General features: G+C 42.2%; 1 long non-coding RNA gene across 1 annotated transcript in view; it reads left to right on the forward strand.

Moving 5' to 3' along the window:
* The first annotated feature begins 1,094 nt into the window (after nucleotides 1-1,094).
* The window catches only part of LOC142097082 (uncharacterized), a 65,431-nt gene continuing 42,740 nt past the window's right edge, over nucleotides 1,095-23,785 (forward strand). Inside the window, exon 1 of the long non-coding RNA XR_012678119.1 lies at nucleotides 1,095-1,142. This is a non-coding gene — a long non-coding RNA (uncharacterized LOC142097082). The remainder of the gene's footprint in view (nucleotides 1,143-23,785) is intronic.

Below are 23,785 nucleotides of genomic sequence, written 5' to 3' on the forward strand. Positions count from 1 at the left end.
CAAGCCGGCTTGGTACATTCACGCTTCCTCTAATCTGAATCCAGGCAAAACGTTGTTGTTGCATTGTTGGATCTCGCGGGTGTTGGATTTCATAAGTATCTCCCTCCCCAGGAGATCCAGCACCATTGCTCACACAGAAACAGGGGTAGCAGAGTTCTTTTCACTCTCCATTCTCCAGTGACATTGCTCAGTGCCATTGCTCACATAGAAATGGGGTAGCTCTACAATCTCCAGTGCCATTGCTCATTCCGGTAAGTAGTTTTCTTTTCAGGTCGGTGTAGTACTAAATCGGACTCCTCATGTCATTCTCTATCTTGTCGGGATAGTCAGTATCGTGAAACTGACTACCACCAGACAGGACAGGCTGACAACTGTCCTGATTCTGCTGGAATTCTGGTGGGACAGTCCCAATTTTAGCTGACTGTCCCGCTCAGTCAGGGACATTTGGGAGGTATGTCCGCTACACACGGCTCTGCTCACGAAGGGGGGGCTGTGTGCACCTAACAGTGGTACATGCAGCTTTGTCTGTCTACTTGTCTAAAATGATAGCCATGCCACTTGCATGCTGGTCATGTAATTATATATATAATTACGCATACGCATACACCAGGTCCGCAAGCATATACTCACACGAGTAGAGCGGGTTCTATAGAGCAATACATAACCGTTATTAGTAAGCAATAAATAAACCTCTGGATAATTAAATATCTAATAACGTCAAATCGCAGCGACAAGCAATTTATGTTACAGTGATAATAAAAAGTTACACTTATCGCTGTGATAAGTTTTACATTAATAAATAGGGCCCTACCATCGTCTACAGTAGAGAACAGTTGCACTGAAGCTTCTGGCCTGCAGGTGGCAGTGCAGAGCTGGAGCAGTGAATCATTTCACACTAGTTCTATATTACACTGTCAGCAACAGGATACATAACCTGCTGATTCTTGTCATTCTTTGTTATTATTATTTTATAGTGTTTTATCATTATTGCCTATATTATTAACAGGTGACATTAATTGAATATTTTTTTGTTCCCTCTGCGTTCTTTTGTGAACGTATATTCCACATAGGTTATTGGACGTATCCTGCAGTGTCCTATGTAGAAAAGCAGAGCAGACCTGCCCCTGTATTCATCACCGCAGGTATCTTCACATCCGTTCCTTGTGGAATTTGGGCATACATATATATCCGATATACGTGCATTTTAAAACAAACACACATTGTGCTCAGTATGCTTGCCTTAATGAATTAACATCATGTTTAGCTGCCCCCAGCTCACCAGCCAAGTGCATTATGGCCTCCCAGAGGAGTAAGTCCCCCTCCCGGATCCTGCATCTTTTTCTTGAGAACTTAGCGGAACCTTGATGAATGTCCCATCATCACATAGACCCCTAAACAAAGGATATGCAAATATGTCCACGTATCCATGGTTACCATTTTAAAATAAGACTCAAATGATATTCAGCCCTGCTTCAAATCCCTGAGACAGATTATTTTCCTTATGGCAGACCTGGCTAACCTTTGGCTCTCCATCTGTTGTGAAACAACAAGTCCCAGCATGCCCTGCCAGCTAGAGACTGGCGTTTACCCAGCAATGCATTCTGGGGCTTGTAGTTTCACAACACCAGGAGACCCGCAGGTCGACCAAGCCTGGTTTATGGTATGTAATCCACATGCAATAGCCATTAGGACTAGGGTGAGCTGAGCTAAAAGCAACTGCAAAGCCCTCTAAACACAATTCCTTAAATTAGGACTAAATAACTATTTTTTTGTTTTATAAGACAATGCTATTTTATAACATAGATATGTAAATACTTTGCTGTTTTAAGAGTAGTGTTGTTGGGTATATAAATGTCAATTTGCAGCTCCTGGTCATTGGGTGGGATTCCATGTAAAACCAATAGGTGGCAGCAGTGTTTCACTAGCTATAGTAAGACCTCATGCTGGAATCCACATCTCACATCATTAGAATCTTCCAACTCATTGTTCAAAGAGGAAATAATAATTTTATGCAGCGCTCAATAAGTAAATAAATAAATATATAATGCCCTTGTAATGCTTATCATGCAGATGTTTTCAATTTATTTAAAGGATATCAATATTTCTTGCAGCTTTGCATCATTGGGGACAGATACCTGTATTGATCAAGGGAAAAGAATGGCCTCATCCGCTATATGTCAGAACCCTCTTACCTCTTTGTCTGTTTGTTGACACCCAGTCTTGTTTATGGCTGTGTTTGTCCCCCATTGTAAAGCGTTGCCGAGTATGGTAAATAAATAAATGCTATATAATACATGCTATATAATATATGCTATATAATATATGCTATATAAATAAATGTTACTAAATAATACAACATATAAAAGTGGAGGTTAGGGGTTACACTTTTGCTAAAAGAGTATGTAAAATGACATAGTACCACTTCCCATGTTCGGTATGCAGGCTGCAATTCTCAGTATATGTTGTTATATTTTGTATATGAACAGAAATCCAGAACCTCTTCTTCCACATGCTGGATGTAATCGTCAGTGTCTGTTCCTATTTTGGACAACTGCTCAGTCCAATGTCTGTTGTTCTGAGTGATGAGCGTACGTCTCAGCAATTGTTCAAATCCTCTATTGATAACATACTTGCCAACTCTCCCGGAATTTCCGGGAGAGTCCCGAAATTCGAGTAGGTTTCCCGGACTCCCGGGAGAGCAGGCAAGTATCCCGCATACTGCTATTTGATGGCCAAAATGATGCGATTCGTGGTGAATGGCGTCATTTTGACCCCGCCCCAGTGGCAAAATGACGTTTTTGTCGCCAGGGTGGGGATAAAATGACGAGATTGGCCGCGCCCCCCCCTCCCGCCCTCCAACCACGCCCCCCTGCCCGGGATCTCCCGGAATTCAATGTTAAAAGGTTGGCAAGTATGCTTGATAGGCGTCTAAATAGAATCGTGTTTAATCATTACTTGCCACACTTCACTTAGAAGTTTTTCCCACCTTTAGTTTACTTTAATGTATCCTCCCAACTACCCCAATATAGGCAGGACAGTCCCGAATTGAGGGCTCTGAGCCGCATTGCAATAAGGACAGCTTTGTCCGGTGGGTCAACAAGTTGGGAGGTAACTCCGGTTCCTGGCTGCATTGCTGCAGAGCAGTGGTGAGTTAGTGGCTTAGTGCCACATGAAATTCACACTGGCGTGTGTGGTAAGGTGTTGGCGATTGCAGTGAATGAGAAGGGGTGGTGGAAAGGGGCAGTCGAATTTCAAATCTCTAGAACGCCCAAAGCTGTGGCCACACCCCTTTCAGACAAGAAAACAAAGTTTAGGACCATGATAATGACTTTTACATATCCTCCTGTGACTTTTATCACATACAATTCTTTTTTCTTCTTTGTTTCCATCTGTGCCTTTAAGCCATGTATTTATAACATCAGGCAGAGTTAATGCATCGCCCTGGGGTACAACACAGAGCTGCTTTCTGGAAACAGCTGTATCCAATACAGACGGCATGGCAGAGCTGTGTGGTGCCCCACTTGACGGATCCTGCCTAACCCTCGGACAGAAGTTGGAAAGGGAAATCAATGTATTTGGTACATGTTGTTGGAGGATATTTGCAAACTAAAAAATTAAAGACAAACAGAGATGGAAAACCCCTTTAATATTCTTTAGCAAAACATTGGACACTGTAAATAAATATATAAAAAGTCAGCTGCTGCAGAACTTCTTAGACCATTGGAGAACAAAGGGTTTGCACTATTTGTATATGTGGATGCTGAGTTTTGGGTGCCCTGATACAATCATTTGTATGTGTTGTTCTCCCCAACTTTTTGTCTTGATAATTAGTGGTGTCTTTGATAAGGAACACTAACGGATATATTTATTAGCTGCGGAGTGCCTCCGTAATGGACGTGAACTCACCCTGCAGCGATATAACATTGCGGATTTCTCTTCGTCCCCTCTCTCCCCATAGGGGAGCGAGGAAAAATTTATGGTGTTGACTTACCGTAGTACCGGAAAAAGAGCGCAGCCGCGATGTTCAGAGGGACATCGCGGCTAATTGAATATGCCCCCAAGTACCAGTTGTGACTGGTTAGTAAGATCGTAGTTGCCAACTCTCCCAGAATGTTCAGATGGCTTCTGAGATAGCGGGTGATCTCCGGGACTTCCAAGAGAATCTGTTGGTGCCCATGATGCCGCTTCAGACAGAGAAGTGTCATCTCGCTATGGTGGATAGGGCGACATGACACAAATCTTAAGTGTCGCCCACCCCCGACTTCACAGGGCTGCTCCTTACCTCTCCAGGAGGGTCGTCAACGCTGAATAATATATCAGTCTCTACACCCAATGTATGGGTTAGTCTCATCCCACCTTATCCACCTGTCAGTCTCTCTTATACCAGGAAATCACCGAATAACGATCTGACCTCTTCTTGTTACATTACACGCTCCTTCTGTTATGTACAATAGTAATGCAAATAACAGAGGAAAAAACAATTAGAAAAGTACAATAACATTTGCAGCCTCAGACCTGCACCTGGTTTTGGTTGATTAGAAAACGTCAGTGATTCAGTTTGGTGGTTTCGTGGCTCCTGACTTCATAGGTTCAACTTTCACTTGTCTGTTGCTGAATCCCATGGCTGTTCTATGCTGTTTGCTTATTCACATGCTCAGAATTTGTGACCTGACATTGCTCTCGTGCCTAATTGTTATAACGTATCTGTTATTATTTACCATTTTCATGTTTCTATTCATGCTTGCTGCATACTTGCCAACTTTTCCTCGTTGGCTTCAGGGAGATCCCGGGGGAGGTGGGCATGTGGGGGCGGGGCTTGATTAATAGCATCGTTTTGGCCCTGCCCCCTAAATGATTGTCACATTTTTGGCCAATTGCAGCAGGGGGTGGGGCTAAGATGACACAATATATGTGTCATTAAGCCCCACCCCCTGCCACTTATCTATTGTGGGGCCGAGAACCAGGAGGTTGCCCTCACTCTCCCAGAGTCTCCCATACATTCCGGGAGAGTAGGCAACTATGCGTTAAAGAAAAGCAGCTAATGAATCTCTAGAGACTGTAGTGTCTTTTACATTTCTGTCTCCATTACTGAAGTCATGTTGTCTTACCTGTCAGTCTTTAATTAAATCTTGGTCTCCATGAAAATGGCCACCTCCATAGGCATCAATACATGGACATAGGACACCATTTCTGAACTATGTCATCATGCCACAGATGGCAAAGCCAACCACGTCTTGTACTGGCTCAGCATCAGGGAGAATACCAGACTCTTCAGGGAGTGAGGGAGATCACACTTATTTCAGGGAATCTCCCTGACATTCAGGGAGAGTTGGCAAGTATGGCTTACTGTATTCAAATATCTGCAATTATTGTCGGAGATCATTGTGGCTCCCTATAACTAAACAATGAAGATGATGATGATGATGATGAAGGTAACAATCACTGCACAACAACTGTCTGCTGCCCCCTCTGGCGCGAGAAAGGTTTACATCTGATAAAAAAAAAAAATAGACATCTGCAAATTGCGTCTTGAGACTTCTCCAAACATCTATAAGACAGTTGAGCAGGTGACAGATGTTTCTGTGACTCTACTGGAAATTAACCCCGAAAATAAACTCATTTCGGTTATATGAACGGTGTTCTGCCCACTATTGAGAAATGTAAAAGATACCTGAAATTACAGTGTGGGGCGTTGTTTTAAATACTAGTGCAGGTAATAAACTGAAGAACTGGAAAATAAGTTTATTTAATATAAAAAGAGCATATATTAGTGTAAGGGCTGAAAAGGGTTTAAACATAAGCAAATGAGACAAAGAAACACCCTAACTGTTGAAAATTTCACATTGCATACCACAGGCAGGAAATTTTAAATAAAGGAAAAGATTATGGGCAGTACAGTGGCTCAGTGGTTAGCACTTCTGCCTCACAGCGCTGGGGTCATGAGTTCAATTTCCAACCATGGCTTTATGTGTGTGGAGTTTCCTCCGGGTGCTCCACACAGTTTCTTCCGGGTGCTCCAGTTTCCTCCCACACTCCAAAAACATACTGGTAGGTTTATTGGCTGTTATCAAAATTGACCCTAGTCTCTCCCTCTGTGTGTGTGTGTGTGTGTGTGTGTGTGTGTGTGTGTGTGTGTGTTAGAGAATTTAGACTGTAAGCTCTAATGGGGCAGGGACTGATGTGAGTGAGTTCTCTGTACAGCGCCGTGGAATCAGTGGCGCTATATAAATAAATGGTGATGATGATTTCTTGCTACACAGCAGGACTAATCTATGTGTTAGAATGCCCATGTGGGCTTCAGCATGTGGGGTGACCATACAATGTCTCCATACAAGAATTGCAGAACATCTAAGAAACATTAGAATTGAGTTGGAAACCCAAAGTGTTTCCCAAAGTTCCACAATTATGACTTTACTCTTCTGAAATTTATGAGCTTGAAAAAAGTACCCAAACTCTGGAGAGGATGGGGGGGGGTACTTGAGGAGCCTCTCAAAAGAAGAGAAGTCTGGTCGATTTATGACCTGAGTACACTCTTCCCCCAAAGGTCTGAATTTAGCTTTTGACTTGGGAACTTTCTGTCCAATGAACATTCCCCCCATGATGTCTATCAAACTTCGAACATCCCCTGTAACACTTGTAATTCCCACTCTTGATACAACAGGGAAAATCATTTTAGGAATGTTAAGGAACTAGTAAGCACAAGTAATATTGTATGCATTTAACATACTAAAAGGACAGAAATAATAGTGTTTAAATTGTAAAAGAACCAACACTCTGTCCACTGGAATATTGTCCCAATGTCCTAACTGCTATTGTATAGTGTATATTTATATAGTATCACATCAGAATATGCTACAGGACTCCAGTTATAATAATATGTGTATAGTAAATCCCATACTCCATCTAGGAGACTTGTGAGGTCCCATATCCAGGGTCTCCATCATTTGGGAGCTATCCTCAGGTCAGTTCTCCTGTTGCTGCCGGCGGGGAATCTCTGTCATTCTGACGCGGTTGTATAGACTGCAGCTGATTGGACGGCTCAGTCAGGTGTTGTCATTTCCCCAATATGTCTTCAGAGTACACCAGAAATTCTTCCTTTTACAGCGCAGTGGTTTCCCTCCTGATTATAGATTGCGAGTTCTTCAGAATAGGGACCTCTCTTATATTAATTATTGACAACAACATCTTTTCCCATCGTAATTCTAAGAGCAGATTGCATAGTCCTCCAACCACACACATATATATCCCAAAAAGGATTACGGCTAATAACAATACTATGTGCGTAAAGCTGTAGTAACCTGGTCAGTTTCTGTGATTTGTTCAATGAAATAGTGGACATAAAGATGGCCTGAGGTTTACTCGGTCCATAAAATCCCCCACGTACTGTCCTCTGTTTTCCTAATAATGTAACACAGTGACATGGAACGATCCGCACTTATTCTGTTCATTCATAGTCTGATTTATGAGAAGCTAAGATCTATGAGTTAAAGATTTCTAGACACTTAGACACAGCGGCGCAGTAACATCGCCGTACCCTGCAAATAAGCCCCTTTGTGCAAGGTCAGAACACTCTGCACAATGTGTTACACAAATATACAATATATTGAGGGCTACGTATTCATATAGCCAAATATATATTCATATAGCCTCTGTGACAAGATACTGTGATAAAGTGACAGAGGTGTGATGAAACGCGTTAGTTCGTAATTGATATATGAATGTGGGGAAATGCAGACTGAGTTGGTCTTTTATATTTAACCCTTGATTGATGTGGTCATTTTCATGGAGTGATATACAGAAAAGTGGGGGCAGCACGGTGGCTCTGTGGTTAGCACTTCTGCCTCACAGCACTGGGGTCGTGAGTTCAATTCCCGACCATGGCCTTATCTGTGTGCATGTATTGCATGTTCTCCCTGTGGTTGTGTGGGTTTCCTCCAGGTGCTCCAGTTTCCTCCCACATTACGAAAACATACTGGTAGGTTAATTGGCTGCTGTTATATTGACCCTAGTCTCTCTCTCTCTCTCTCTCTCTCTCTGTGTGTCTGTGTGTGTTAGGGAATTTAGACTGTAAGCTCCAATGGGGCAGGGACTGATGTGAATGAGTTCTCTGTACAGCGCTGCGGAATCAGTGGCGCTATATAAATAAATGGTGATGATGATGATGATGAAGTGCTGAGTATATTCAGCAAACATAATGCAGCTCCTAAGCCTGTAGTAGCTGGATTGTGCTAGTAGCTGAGAGGAAAGATAAACTGCACTGAGATTTTTCTGATACCTTATTACATAAATCTGATAGAGTTGAGATTTCTAATGATAATAATTCTTTATTTATATAGCGTCTTTCTCCAAATAGAACTCAAAGCACTTTACATTGATGCAGAGGGTGAGGTAACAGTCTTGGTCAGCTGCTATTCTATGGAATCATTCACATCCATTCCTGCCCCACTGGAGCTTACAATCTAAATTCCCTGACACACACACACACATAGGATCCATTTTTGTCAGATGTCAATTAACCTGCCAATATGTTTTTGGACTGTGTGGGAGGAAAGTGTAACACCTGGAGGAAACCCACGCAAACATGGTGGGGGGGGCATACAAGCATCACACAGATAGGGCCACAGGAGGTATCGATCCCATGACCCAGCGTTGTGAGGCAGCAATGCTAACCACTGTGCCACCCTTCTTGGATGTTTTCTTTGGAGGTCTGTAAAATTCCAATCATCCGAAAAGATGGCTTATTTGAATATGTCTGTCTACCTCTAACCTGAGACAAACATTATGCAATGATTTTTATATAGTCATCACCATCTATTTATATAGCGCCACTGATTCCGCAGCGCTATACAGAGAACTCACTCACATCAGTCCCTGCCCCATTGGAGCTTACAGTCTAAATTTCCTAACACACAGACAACGGTCAATTTTAATAGCAGCCGATTAACCTACTAGTATGTTCTTGGAGTGTGGGAGGAAACCGGAGCACCCAGAGGAAACCCACGTAAACACGGGGAGAACATACAAACTCCACACAGATAAGGCCATGGTCGGGAATTGAACTCATGACTCCAATGCTGTGAGGCAGAAGTGCTAACCACTAGGCCACTGTGCTGCCCACTTGATTAAAACATTACTGTGCAAGGACAGCTGTCTCTATGCTTTACCATGGCATCTTCATAGAATATTTATCCATCCTTTTCTTGTGTTTTATGCGGACGATGCATCATTGTGCTGTATGTTGTATAACAGGGAGATGTGTTTCTGGCATTGTTCTGGAATGATTGTCATTTGTATTAAATAAATAAGTATTCACATACCATCATCATCAACATTTATATAGCGTCAGCAAATTCCGTAGAGCTTTACAATTGGGAACAAACACTGTGATAAAACAATACTGGGTAATACAGACAGACAGAGAGGTAAGAGTGCCCTGCTCGCAAGCTATGGGTTGCTTTTATTCATCGGATAGATACAGGTATGGGATTTATTATACAGGTACAAACAGAAAGGATCACAGACATAGTCACATAGTATCTTCTCTTACAGTTGTTACAGCTCGTGTAGAGTTGGACAGACAGACGCAACATTTTTTTGGTGTAAAGTAGGCATTTCCGTGCCATTCACCAAAAATTTTGCATACCTACATATGCAATTTTTGTCGCATCTTACACTTACAACTCCTTATACTTGGAGAGGTGGAGTGGAAGAGGGAAGTGACGGGAGAGTGTAGAGCAGGTACAGTAATGTCGTGTCACGTACTTGTGAGTAAACCTGGACACAGACCCTGCCAGCTGGAGTATCTCTTGCAGGTGTTGGAGGGCTGGTGCAATGAGATGCAAGGATGATGATGACCAGCTGCACTATCTAGCCACATCTGATTGGCTGATTGCAGATTGACCTCACATACTATATGAAGTTCCGGCCAGCTATTAAGAAGATGGCAATTTTATTTTTAAACTGGAAAATAACATATGTTTGTGTTTACTTAAGTTTAAATTGTATTTTGTATTTGCATTTTATTATATTTTTATTATTTTATTATGTTTTGTATGGTAAATGTGACTTATTAATAACTCTCAAGAACTGGTCTCTGTAGTGTATCTGGCAATTCCTTACATTATTATCTTAGGGTAATGCAACTTTTGCAAATTACTACTAAACTTGTCAAGACGCATGAAGAGAGAATGCTTGAGACTGAAGAGATGCGGGTATTTTATGCACGCATCTTTCATTGGGCATGTTCGATGAGCAAATGCGTTCAACTCTACATAGTGAGGAGCGCTACTAAACGAAATGTCATTAAGAGGAGAAATCCAGGGGCAGTGTGGAGAGATAGGCTGTTTATTTTTGGAAAACCCAGTATCGAACATTCCAGATAATAGGTCCCACAACACACGTTAAGGATCTACAGACAACTTGTTCAGGATCCGTGACCTGAGCATCATTCATGAAAACCCCAATCACGCAAAAAAGAACTTTTGGGAAGAATCAGAGAAAGCCGACTGTTAGACAAATACAATGCACACAAGAAAACATCTGGAGCTAGACACAAGAACAGCCAGGGGATAAGGGGACACATTGGCTGAATAGTGAGAACAAAGCTGGAGAGAAGGCCGAGGAAGGGACAGGAGGACAAAGGTGAGGTGGGAGGTCAACAAGAGAAAGAACATTAAAAAAAGGCCAAGAAATAGGTTAAGTCAAGTGGAATCTTCTCAAGAAGAGATGACGCTGTGGTTGGACTGGACTATGTCCCCTTAAAAAGCTGAAATGTGACAGTGATGTATAAACTAAAGGCATTGCCTAATAGTGCATGTGATGTTACTCTATAATCATATAAACCTGACTCTTTCTAAGTAAGATTTATTTCCCAGACTATGCACAGTAAATAATATTTTGTATCTATAGGGATAGAGTTACTAAAACTTCAAAAAGGGAAAATTGTAGGTGTTGCCCATAGCAACCAATTAGATGCTAGCTATCATTTGTCTTGTACATTCTAGAGAATGATTGTTAGCATCTGATTGGTTGCTAATCGCAACATCTCCACTTTTCTTTGATAGAAGGATTGATAAATGACCTCCCATAAATCTTTCAAGTTTTACGCGTGTTTCTATCTAAGTAGATTGAAAGTAAGAAAAAGAACATGTGTTCATATTAATATTATCCTCCAGCTGTAGGTGTTAATGTAATACTAGGACATAATATACAGATAAACCATTCCTATCTGATGTTTGGTTTAGATGAAGTGTACTATCTGCTCTTATCATGGTACCTTGTGGTGTTCATCACCAAGATCTTGGAAATGTGATGTGGACCTGAGGCTCCCACCTTACTATCTGTTTCTGAGGTACCACTTTCAGGAGCTCTCAAATATTCATTCCCTGGGTGAAACGTTGGTAAAGCCATATGTCAAATGGGTGTATGAACACTCTCTTCAAATCTAAGACTTTATGAACTTAAGTGTTCTTCACTGTTCTGCAGAATTTTTCCTGCCCCTCTCTGGTTCTTTCTCCTTTTCTGACCTCTCCAGTGCTCTCTGGTTCTCTCTCTTCTCCACCACACTCCTCTATGTTTCTCTCTTCTCCCCAACCCTCACACTTCTCTGTCTTTCTCTCTTCTCCCTCACACTCCTCTATCTTTCTCTCTTCTCCCCCACCCTCACACTTCTCTGTCTTTCTCTCTTCTCCCTCACCCTCACACTCCTCTATCATTCTTTTCTCTCCCCCACCCTCACACTCCTCTATCTTTCTCTCTTCTCCCTCACCCTCACACTCCTCTATCTTTCTTTTATCTCCCTCACCCTCACACTCCTCTATCTTTCTCTCTTCTCCCCCACCCTCACACTCCTCTATCTTTCTTTTCTCTCCCTCACCCTCACACTCCTCTATCTTTCTCTCTTCTCCCTCACCCTCACACTCCTCTATCTTTCTTTTCTCTCCCTCACACTCCTCTATCTTTCTCTCCCCCACCCTCACACTCCTCTATCTTTCTTTTCTCTCCCCCACCCTCACACTCCTCTATCTTTCTCTCCCTCACCCTTACACTCCTCTATCTTTCTCTCCCTCACCCTCACACTCCTCTATCTTTCTCTCCCCCACCCTCACACTCCTCTATCTTTCTTTTCTCTCCCCCACCCTCACACTCCTCTATCTTTCTTTTCTCTCCCTCACACTCCTCTATCTTTCTTTTCTCTCCCCCACCCTCACACTCCTCTATCTTTCTCTCCCTCACCCTCACACTCCTCTATCTTTCTCTCTTCTCCCTCACACTCCTCTATCTTTCTTTTCTCTCCCCCACCCTCACACTCCTCTATCTTTCTCTCCCTCACCCTCACACTCCTCTATCTTTCTCTCCCCCACCCTCACACTCCTCTATCTTTCTTTTCTCTCCCCCACCCTCACACTTCTCTGTCTTTCTCTCTTCTCCCTCACACTCCTCTATCTTTCTCTCTTCTCCCCCACCCTCACACTTCTCTGTCTTTCTCTCTTCTCCCTCACCCTCACACTCCTCTATCATTCTTTTCTCTCCCCCACCCTCACACTCCTCTATCTTTCTCTCTTCTCCCTCACCCTCACACTCCTCTATCTTTCTTTTATCTCCCTCACCCTCACACTCCTCTATCTTTCTCTCTTCTCCCCCACCCTCACACTCCTCTATCTTTCTTTTCTCTCCCCCACCCTCACACTCCTCTATCTTTCTCTCTTCTCCCTCACCCTCACACTCCTCTATCTTTCTTTTATCTCCCTCACCCTCACACTCCTCTATCTTTCTCTCTTCTCCCCCACCCTCACACTCCTCTATCTTTCTTTTCTCTCCCCCACCCTCACACTCCTCTATCTTTCTTTTCTCTCCCCCACCCTCACACTCCTCTATCTTTCTCTCCCTCACCCTCACACTCCTCTATCTTTCTCTCCCTCACCCTCACACTCCTCTATCTTTCTCTCCCCCACCCTCACACTCCTCTATCTTTCTTTTCTCTCCCCCACCCTCACACTCCTCTATCTTTCTTTTCTCTCCCTCACACTCCTCTATCTTTCTTTTCTCTCCCCCACCCTCACACTCCTCTATCTTTCTCTCCCTCACCCTCACACTCCTCTATCTTTCTCTCTTCTCCCTCACACTCCTCTATCTTTCTTTTCTCTCCCCCACCCTCACACTCCTCTATCTTTCTTTTCTCTCCCCCACCCTCACACTTCTCTGTCTTTCTCTCTTCTCCCTTCTCCCCCACCCTCACACTCCTCTATCTTTCTTTCTTCTCCCTCCCACTCCTCTGTCTTTCTTTATTCTCCCCCCCCCACCCTCACACTCCTCTGTCTTTCTTTATTCCCCCCCACCCTCACGCTCGTCTGTCTTTCTCTCTTCACCCCCACCCTCACTCTACTCTGCTTCTATTACCCCCCCCCCTCCTCTCCCCAACAGTCCTCTTACATTACCCATCCCGATAGGTCATCCAGATGTTATCTCCCCTGTAAAGCTGTGTTGGGATGTCATGGTACTTAGAGGGGGGAAGCTAGCTCTCATGGCACTCCCAAAAAAGACCCTTGATCAAGTGCATTAAAGCACATTTGGTATTGGCTCTGACTACTTTGACAAACAACTTAGAAATATTATTACCACCCAAAACCCAACAGAAACTGTACACTTATTCTCTTGTACTTCTTTAATGTCGTGCTGAACTTAAAATGACAGAGTTACAGCAGATTTTCCGAGGGCACAAAGTAACATAATCAGATTTATGTGAAGATCTCAGGCGGGGTCACCTTACAGAGGACCACACAATATTTACATTGTGACCTGTGACATTCGAAATCCACCTTACCCTCCGCTCTGTTTACATAGGGAATATGGATGGTCCCTAGAAACAGGAAACATGAAAAGAGAGGGCTGGGATCCCACTGAGAGCGTGAATATTGGAGGTAAATGTCGCTTGGTGGTTTCCGTCCAGCTCTGTGATGTGACAGATGTTAGATAAGTTAGCTGGAAATGAAGCAAGGTCTGTGTTATCAATGAGGAAGGACTGTTCCCAACACCGCAAACCATCCTTAAAAGAGAGACATGGAGGAGACACAGAGAGACGGATATTCTTTTCTCCCTCTGTTCAAAAACACCCCAGATGGATTATAAAGTGATACATAGTAACATGCACACACCACGCACTTTTATATACATTGGGTGTGATATATGTTGGGACGCAACTTATACGCAAGTTGAGTTTTAAAAAAAGAAAATGTAACATGAGCGTAGTAAAGACGGTATTCAAATCCAAGCGGATCTCAAGATTTGTTTCCATTTCAATCTTAGTGTAAGTACGTTCTGCTTAAACGTTACTAGCCGTATGTAGACAGAAAGAACAGACTGCTGTATACACACAAGAGTATGTGAGGTACAAGGTCATATCAGAACGCATTAAAAAAAACATATTTTATACAATAAATGAACCACTCTTTATACTGTAATCATTAATTGAAAAAGAATTTCTAAAAAAAAAAGTTTTTACCCTTAAATACATTAAAAAATAATAATAAAGATTTTAATGTGTACTGTACATACAGGACCGATTCATCAAGGCACATATGTTCCGATTTTGAGCATATCGTCCGCAAAATCACTCTACACATGCGCAGAATCGTCAGAAACGTCCGTGAACACAACCCTGTTCCTTGCGTCTGCGAGCACAAAGGACACGAACTACAGCCCACGATTTCGGGAAGTGAAGTGGGCCTGGAAGGGGCGTTTTGCCGTAGTGAATTTACAGTAGGGACGTGCCAAACGCAAGCGCACGCAGCTGCATCCGAATCAACTTCTGAGGGGTAAATGTATCAAGCTGAGAGTTTTCCGGAGGGTTTCAGAAGTGGAGATGTTGTCTATAGCAGCCAATCAGATTCGAGCTATCATGTTGTAGAATGTACTAAATAAATGATAGCTAGAATCGAAAAACTCTCAGCTTGATACATTTACCCCTGAGTGTCTGAAAGTTACTTGTTTATCTACCGTATCTCTTGCTCCAGCTACAGGTCTAGTCTAAGTCCTGATTAGTAGTGATGACAGTCATGTACACATGCTATAACATGTGTTTGCAATAACGTGCAACTGTAAAAATTTATTTTATGCATAGTAGACATTAAGAACATCCTAATAAATGAATTTAATTGAATTTTTATTAAAAAAAACCCTTTTTTTAGCATCTTTTTTTATCATTAATGCCTATACTAGCATTACAGAAGTGACGTTAATTCATTTTTTTTCTCCCTGTGCATTCTTTGGTGAATTTATTGATCCGCACAGGTATTGGACGTATCCTGCAGCGTCTCTTGTAGTAGATCACAACAAACCTGCCCCATAGTTCAGAAGCACAAGTGTCTGGAGATCCGTGAGTTCCTGAATCCTTAATGCAAGTGTATAATATGGAACGCAGATTGTACACAGAATACGCCCCCATAGATTGTACGCTTGCGAGCAGGGCCCTCTTACCTCTCTGTCTGTATGTATTACCCAGTATTATTTTATTACTGTTTGTTCCCAATTGTAAAGTGCTATGGAGTCTGCTGGGGCTATATATATAAATGATGATGATGATGGTGATGATGATGATGAAGATGATGAATCAGGCCCACAATAGTCTCTCTTACCTGCATACACATGTCCTAGGATAGCTAGCGGCATGCATACGTGTAGTTTTTAAAACACAGACTATGGCATGTCAGTCATCACTATCAGTCGGCACTTACACTGCTCTGTAGCTGGTGCAAATGATACAGCTGAAAACAAGCGCACTTACGAAAAATCCAGGACTTGAATCTTCCATACTTGTGTACTCTCCCGGAAAGTCCGGGAGACTCACAAGTTCCGGATATGTTGCGCACATAAAGAAGCTTTGCGGGCCTGCAGATTTTGAGGTACATAATTAACGCTTACCGTCTACTTACTGGGTTCGCTTGTGATTGAATGGTGACGTCTTCACAGCAGCTTAACTAACTAGCTGTAGAGTACACTGTGCCCATTGCCCTCGTCGTCCTAGCCAAGGGCTTTGAAATCAGGATTGGTGCCTAAAGCGTCTGATCCATGAGGGTACATATGCATTGAATATTCCTTTTGCCATTGTCCAATTGTAGCTGATAATTTGATTGCTGCCCCTCTCATCCATGATATTCAGTAAGCCTACAGAATAGTTGTCGCAACTGTGTGTACGGGACATATTATTTCATACCTCCCAACACTGAAGGATTTCAAAGCAGGACAGTGGACTAAAGGGGGCGTTCCTGCGTCTGCACGGGGGCGTGTCTATGGCATCATAGGGCGTGTCTGCATCATCACAGGGGCGTGTCTATAGCATCATGCAGGAGTGAAGCCATTCTGTAAGCAGGTGTCTCGGGCTCCGATCCCGGCGTGCGTTCCACAGTGGAACGCAGGCTCAGTTCCTGTTCCTGTGTGGCGTATGGGTGGAGGAAGACACATACCTCACAAATTGGCCAAAAGCAGGACAACGCAGTCCCGATCGGGATGGCAGGACATAGCCATCAAATCAGGTCTGTCGTGCCTAAATCGGGACAATTGGGAGGTTTGCTTTTGGACTGTGATAGAGCTGCTGCTCTGATCTCATAATGATATCTGATGCTTCTCGCAAAGTCATTTGTGGCCCCTATAAGGAACTGAGGGCCACATGTGAACCCCCTGGAAGATGTTGTGTTGCCTACTGCTTTAGACTTTAGGAAAAGTGGGTGTGTTGCCCATAGCAACCAATCAGATTCTAGCCATCATGTTCTAGATTCTAGAACATGATAGCTAGAATCTGATTGGTTGCTATGGGCAATGCCTCCCCTTCTCCTTTTTAGGTCTAGTAAATCTACTCCTTAGAGGCATTTGAATACTGTCCATGGCAGTAGGTATAATCCTAATATGCTTTTATTTATAGAAATATTTATCGATACATCGAAGACGCTCTGATAAATTCTCTGCTGGAAATTAACAGAATCTTGTGGCTTTTTTCTCTGATTCTTGAGGGCTCAGTGGAAACCTGAAAAGACACGCAGAGCCTCATGTAGATATAGGAGCAAAGCAGCATATAGGAGCAAATTTGTACCTGGACAAACCATGTTTCAATACAAGGGGTGCAAATGCATATTATTTTTGCTTGCAGGAAAAATACCGCCTGCTTTTGCATGTAGCACACAAATATTGGACAGCTTTATTTTTACAAAGCTCAATTTAAAGTCGACCTAGGACACGCCCCTCCCAACTCTAAATTTGTTTGCACATTTCAAATTTGTCCCCCCCACCACACCCCATCCTGCTTTGCAATAAGGTGCAAGTTTGCTTCTTTATTTGCTTTGCTCCTAACTATATGAGACCCTCAAACTTTAACGTTTTCTAAATATTGTAAAAATTATAACTTATGAAGGGCTGGGATAAAACTAAACAGTTATATAACGTCCACAAAACTCCTTGCAAACTTCTTCCATTAAAATGTAAATAATTTGTGTCATTGGTAAGTGACTAATGATTAAAAAAAGAGAAAGATAAATTGAGATAATATTAAGCTGTGTTAAACTTTGTTGTATCATATTAAATCACATAAATCGCTTTGACTTCTTAAAGACTAAACCACCTGCCGAGCTGTGTAGGAAGAGCGGACCCGGCTTCCCAGGATGTTTAGACTGTCAGTGATGTGTTAAATCACTCACTAGGTAAACTAGGGGGCTAAGAAAACCCTTTGTCCCGCAAAGAAAACCTTTTATTGACGGGATCCGAAACTCTATTGGGCGGATCACAAAGAAAACTCCTTGAAGGCTCCACTCTGACGTCCATCAGCTAAAGAGGATTGGCGTTAGATCAATGGGGCACAGTCAGTCTGGTAGTTAATGCCACAAAAAGTTTGGAACACAATTAATGATAGATAATGGTGCGGGTCTTACAAGCATGGAGGGCTATAAATTATATTGGGAAAGTCGTACTATTGCACAGGGTTTTGTTACATATTGGGGGGTCTTTGTTATATATATTGAGTCATTCCTGGAAGTTAGTTATTTACTGGGATGCTTAGACCCAGCCCTATTTCACTAATTATCTATGGACAATAAAGTCAGGGCTAACGACCTTCAGCACATTTACTGACAATGAGTGATTTGCTGACATTTGCTGACAACGCATAAAAAAGAAGCTATATATTTATATGCCATTAAGAAAAAATTGGAGGTCAGTAAAAAGTCTCTTTTGCCTGTTAGAGGTGACGTAATGAAATCCTCTCAGATGGAGATTTTAGGACAGGGTCTTACAGATCCTCAGGTTTGTGCTGGTACATGCAAATAGTTTGTGTAAATTTATTCCGTGCATTATTGATGTTCTGAATCAGAAGTCAGCAGGGCAAGCTGGGACTTGTAGTTCCAAGACAGCTGGAGACCCACAAGCTACCTAAGTATTTTTCAAGTCATACTTCCCAACTAGAGATGAGGGGCCGTATTTAGTAAGGAGCGTAAATGGTGACGTTGCGTATTTTGCACACACAATTACTCGTACGCTAGAGATTGCAGAAACGTCTAATTCATCTTCGAGCGCACTGGACCCTTATTACATCCTACGGTTTCAGGGGCGGAACAGGGAGGGGACTGGGCGGATGCACATAGTCAATGTACAGTAAGGGTGTGCCAAGTTTGAGCGTACATGTCAGATTCAAGCTTTGGGCATCTCAAAGGTACGTTGCTTCCAGTCGTATCACTTGCACCAGCTACAGGTCTGGTGTTCGTGCCGAGTGATAGTGATGACGGCTGTGTATGCAACTAGAACATGTGTTTGCAATCAGGAGCAAGTGTATTTTATGTACAGTAGACAGTCAGAACATGCTAATAAATGTATTTTATGGGGGAGGGGGGAGGATTTATTTTTTTTTAAATGTTTTGTCATTAATGACTATGGGCCTGATGCATTAAGGAAAGTTAAGCAAAAGCAAGCAAGTAAGGCAAAACCATGTTACATTGGAGGGGGAGGTGAATTTAAAATATGATGGCAGATTTATAGTTGGAGTAGGACATGTCCTAGATCAACTTTAAATGTCAGTGTAAAAATAAAGCTATCAAGTATTTGTGTGCTACATGAAAAAACAGATAGTATTTAACTTATGTGCAAAATAATAAACCTGATTTGCACCCCTTGCATTGTAACATGGTTTTGTCCAGAACACTTCCGCTGGAATGTGGTCTCCAGTGTTCCACGTAGAATTCCCTATAATCATAACACTCAGCAGAATGATTTGCCGCCATTTCCACCTCAGCTGTATCCATAGATTATAAATTCAGCGGCTAAATGCAGAATTCACAAACACAGCGCAGAAAGTAATTCTGCAGAACTGAAAGATCTTATCAGCAGAACTTTATAAGATTCAGGATGAGCATTTATCTGTTTAATAGCCAAACGGTTAGTAGAGGGGCAGAATTTATCCATATATCAATATTAGACCAACTTTAGTTACAAACTATCCCTAAAATAGGGATAGTTTGTAACTAAAGATGGACAGGGAGGTTTGGGTTGAAACGAGGGACTGTCCCTCCAAGAAAGAGACTGTTACTTAGTGTAAGCACTGGTAGAAATGAGACTGAACAGGCGGAAAAGAGTTACTTTGTGGGAAAGAAGGAAAAGTCCACGACACCCCAAAATTATCATTTTAAGATATGAACCATGAAAGTAAAATACGTTGGACACAACTGACTTTTCCTGGCTTTCCACTACAGCTCTGTTACAAAGTGAAGTGTTACATCCCCACTTTATTACAGCCCCCCAAAGCGACTCCCACATTTTTAGGGCAATACCCGATTATATGTGACATCTACGGAGTGTACAGAGTTTGCGACGTCTGTGGTCCTATAAAACTTATCCTAATGAGAGAAACTGGGCAGATGAAGGTATCTGAAACCTGTCAGTCCCTCACTGCCTGCTCAGTTAGAGAAGCTCCTCCCTCCTAATATGGAAACCTGCTGCAGAGAAGTGAAAGAGCATGTTGGAGATATTTGGTGAAGTGTAAACCCCTCAGTTATTTCATCCATATTCTTCATACTAACCGTCTTTTCAAAGCTCCCCGCAGTGGCGTTACCCACATCTCGTTGGTTCCTCCCACCAGTTTCCGTTCTGAACCGGCATCAGGGAGATTGCCAGACCATCGTGGGAGTCCCTGAGATCACCCACTATTTCAAGAGTCGGCAAGTACAATATTATTCAGCTCAGTAATACACAGCCTGTGAAGTTTATTGCAGTGAAACAATATCTTTATTTGCTATGTAAGAAACGCAGAGAGGTTAATAAATTATTAGTGCAAACAGGAAACAAATGCTCTGCAAAAGAAGCTATAAAGTTACAACAGCTAGAACTTCATAAGTCATAAGTTCTGTTCTTACAACAATGTTTTTTTTTGTACGTATTCTGCACAGCTGTACAACAGCAGATCACAAGGGATGACATATACTAACACAGTTATTGCGTGCAATCATTTGCATTCTGAAGGATTTCTGGAATAAAGAAAACCCCTGACTCGCTCCTACGTTTCTGTGTGTGTGACACACACAGCAATAAGGGGATCTTTTATGAACCACTAGGACACTATTGTGAAACTTGTTATCTAGTTGCCAAAATATATGTCCCTGAAAATGAATTCCCCTGGAAATGTCCCTATAGTTCAATATCGACCTACACGGCAAATGCCACTTTTCCTGCATGATACATACAATTATTACCATTTATTCTTATTAGAGATGCTCAGGCTCGGTTCCTCGAGAACCGAACACACCCGAACTTAGGGGATCTGAGTACCGAGCCCGCTCTCATGCACCCTCTGAATCGAAAACTAGGAAAAACGTCATCGTTACGATTTTTGGATTCCTGTTTAAGATCCAACATAACGGATGGTCCCAAGGACACTTCCAACTTGCACCATTTTTCTTTTCTGCCACTGCTGTGTACCAATGTGTCCTAGATGTGCTAGGAACTGCCGTGTGTTTGTGTCATTGCTCTGTCGCTTACCATCCAGCCAGGTCGCTGCAGTATTTGCCCGAATAATATTGTGATCTGTGAGGTGGTTAATAATAATGTAGGAACAAAAAAAAAAGCATATTTTAGAATTTATCCTAAAAAATCCAAAACCAAAACCAAAACACACGAGGGCGGTTTTGCCAAAACCAAAACACGAAGCTAATCCAGATCCAAAACCAAAACCAGTTCACGGGGGTCAGTGAGCATCTCTAATTCTTATTATTAATTACATTTTTTGGTTATTAGATATTTTTTAGTATTACTTATATTATTTATTAGCTGGGCTTTATATATTTATATTTATTAAAGAGTAGTATTTACAATGCAGAAAAGTGTGTTATACTCGAATCCAGTAAATGTGACATGCTGGGGATTGTAGTGCTCCAAATATTGTGTGTGAGGAGCTTTGCGACGTCGGCAGCTAAGTGTCCTTGGAATTAATTATTTTACAATGCAGGCGGTTATTTCAAAAGGGGGGAGGGGGGTCATCTCCGTCTCATAACACAGATGTTTGTGAATTCATTCAATATTCAAAAATAAATGATTTGGTTCCTACATGTCAGGAAGGACAGACTATTTCAGTTCCCATATCCTCTATTCCTATTTTGCGAGGTTATTCCAATATTAGTGTGTAGTTTCCTCTATCCACTTGTTAAGACGAGCTAATAATGTGTCTGTAATCATCTCCTCTGTGATCTCTCACAAAGGGACATCCTGAATCACAGAGGGGTCTGGGTATTCAGTCTGACCTCTGTTCCGTATACTACCAGGCTGCTTCCTAAACTAGCTTCCGAGACCGGTGGAGGATTCCGAGGGAGGGTTTGTGTTGACAATCACACAACATGTGGGGAATTTACGGCATAACAGAACGTAGGTGTCTTTACATGAAGACGTCAGAGATACTACGCACAATACTACAATGTTTTCAAGAACACGTGTCAGTGTTTTCAGCTGATTATCGGGGCAATCACACGATAATCGACCGTTCGGCCCGATATTGCTTCAGTGTGTTCGGTGCAATGATAATTGATTATCGTTCCAAAGCACATTGCATCGTTTCATTTGATTTTTAAATCAAACTAAAATCTTGCTCAACAATGGAACGATGTCGTTCCAATCCTGCAGTGTGTAAGCACTCAGGACCGGCAGTGTCCATAGATCTCTATGGAGTGTGCAGAGTCACCATCTTTACAGCTGATGGTTATGACAGATGAAAAGCACAGATCTGACGGTAAATCATGTAAAACGTGTTTAGTGTGTACACAGCAATCGGCATGGAGATCCGGACTTTCAGTTGCTGGTGAAATCTTTAACAATATCGCATCGGGAGAAATTTTCTGTAGTGTGTACCCAGCCTTAGGTCGACTGCATGGGGCAGAACTAAATTTGGGGAGGGCCTTCATCTGCGCTTTAGTGCAGATGATTTGAGATGACATTGGGTGCAGGTAGTGGAGAAATTAGCGCAGTTGCACTTTCAGGCCACATAACCACCGCACCCCCCTGTCCTCGTGCCACTGGGTGACAGATTTCGATTCGTCTCCAACTTCAACCATAGAATCCAAATAGAAGCTGGTAAAAAAATAAAACAAGACATAAGTTTAAATTTATCAAGCAGTGGGTTTGAAAAAGTGGAGCTGTTGCCTATAGCAACCAATCAGATTCTAGCTGTCAATTTGTAAAATGAACTAAATAAATGGCAACTAGAATCTGATTGGTTGCTATAGGCAACATCTCCACTTTTTCAAACCCCCAGCTTGATAAATTTACCCCATGCTGTTATTTACATCAACACTTACTGGAGTATATAATGGCCCCTGAGCTCCTGGTGCAAAATCAGGGACAGATCCCAGTACCTACTGCTATTGGAATCATCTTCCCATCTTCTATCATTACCGTTCGTGCCCAGGAGATGCCAAAAAAGTTGCTTCGCCAAAGCTAAATTTGGAGTCTAGTCCTATAATTTTAATAGGTTGCATTTTGCAAAAGTGTAGTTCTATAGTGATGGGAGGGTTAGGGTTAGGGAGAGTAGATAGGAACCTAGCAGTGTGCTGGGTAGATTACCTAAGTGCACCAGAGCAAAACCAAGGTGCATCTAGTGCGCTTCACATATAAGGACCTGTGCAAGCGACAGGTGCACTTACCTGGCAGCCAACGTCAGCGGTTTTGCACCTGTATGTATATTTTTTATTTCAGCTGTTTGCATTTAGATAACACTGAGCAGAAGAAAAACAAGCACAGCCAAATGTCAGCGAATGCAAAATGAAATTCATATTTCATCACAATGGCATCTAAATACCACATGATATTCCCACATGCCGCTAAATTTGCATACGTTCATTGTGTGCAAATATCACCCAGGATTTTCTAATACATAGATCAGAAGGCATTTAAATAAACCATGTCTGTTATGTATCTGTGTGCGATGTATTATTAATGACAGTATCGTTACTGCAGCAATTTATCATAACATTAACATTTGAATTTTATGCTCCTCACAAGCAATTGAATTAATTTAGTTTGTGTTTGTATATGTGTGTGCATGGTTAGTGCGGCTGTGTTTCCTGTAACTGTATGTGTGTAGTTGCCAACTCTCTATTATTTACTATTACTAATTTATACTGGGACCACTGGGGAGAAATAATTGTCACTTCAGTGGTCCCAATCTTGTTCATTACCCCGATCCCAGAGCTTGTGGTAGTGGGTGGAGTTTCATTTAAAAGTGGGTGGAATTGGCTCAGTGTAGGTGGATTAGGGGTGGGGCTTTTTTTGC

This window comes from Mixophyes fleayi, chromosome 7 (assembly GCF_038048845.1).
Source record: "Mixophyes fleayi isolate aMixFle1 chromosome 7, aMixFle1.hap1, whole genome shotgun sequence".
Lineage (NCBI taxonomy): Eukaryota > Metazoa > Chordata > Amphibia > Anura > Limnodynastidae > Mixophyes > Mixophyes fleayi.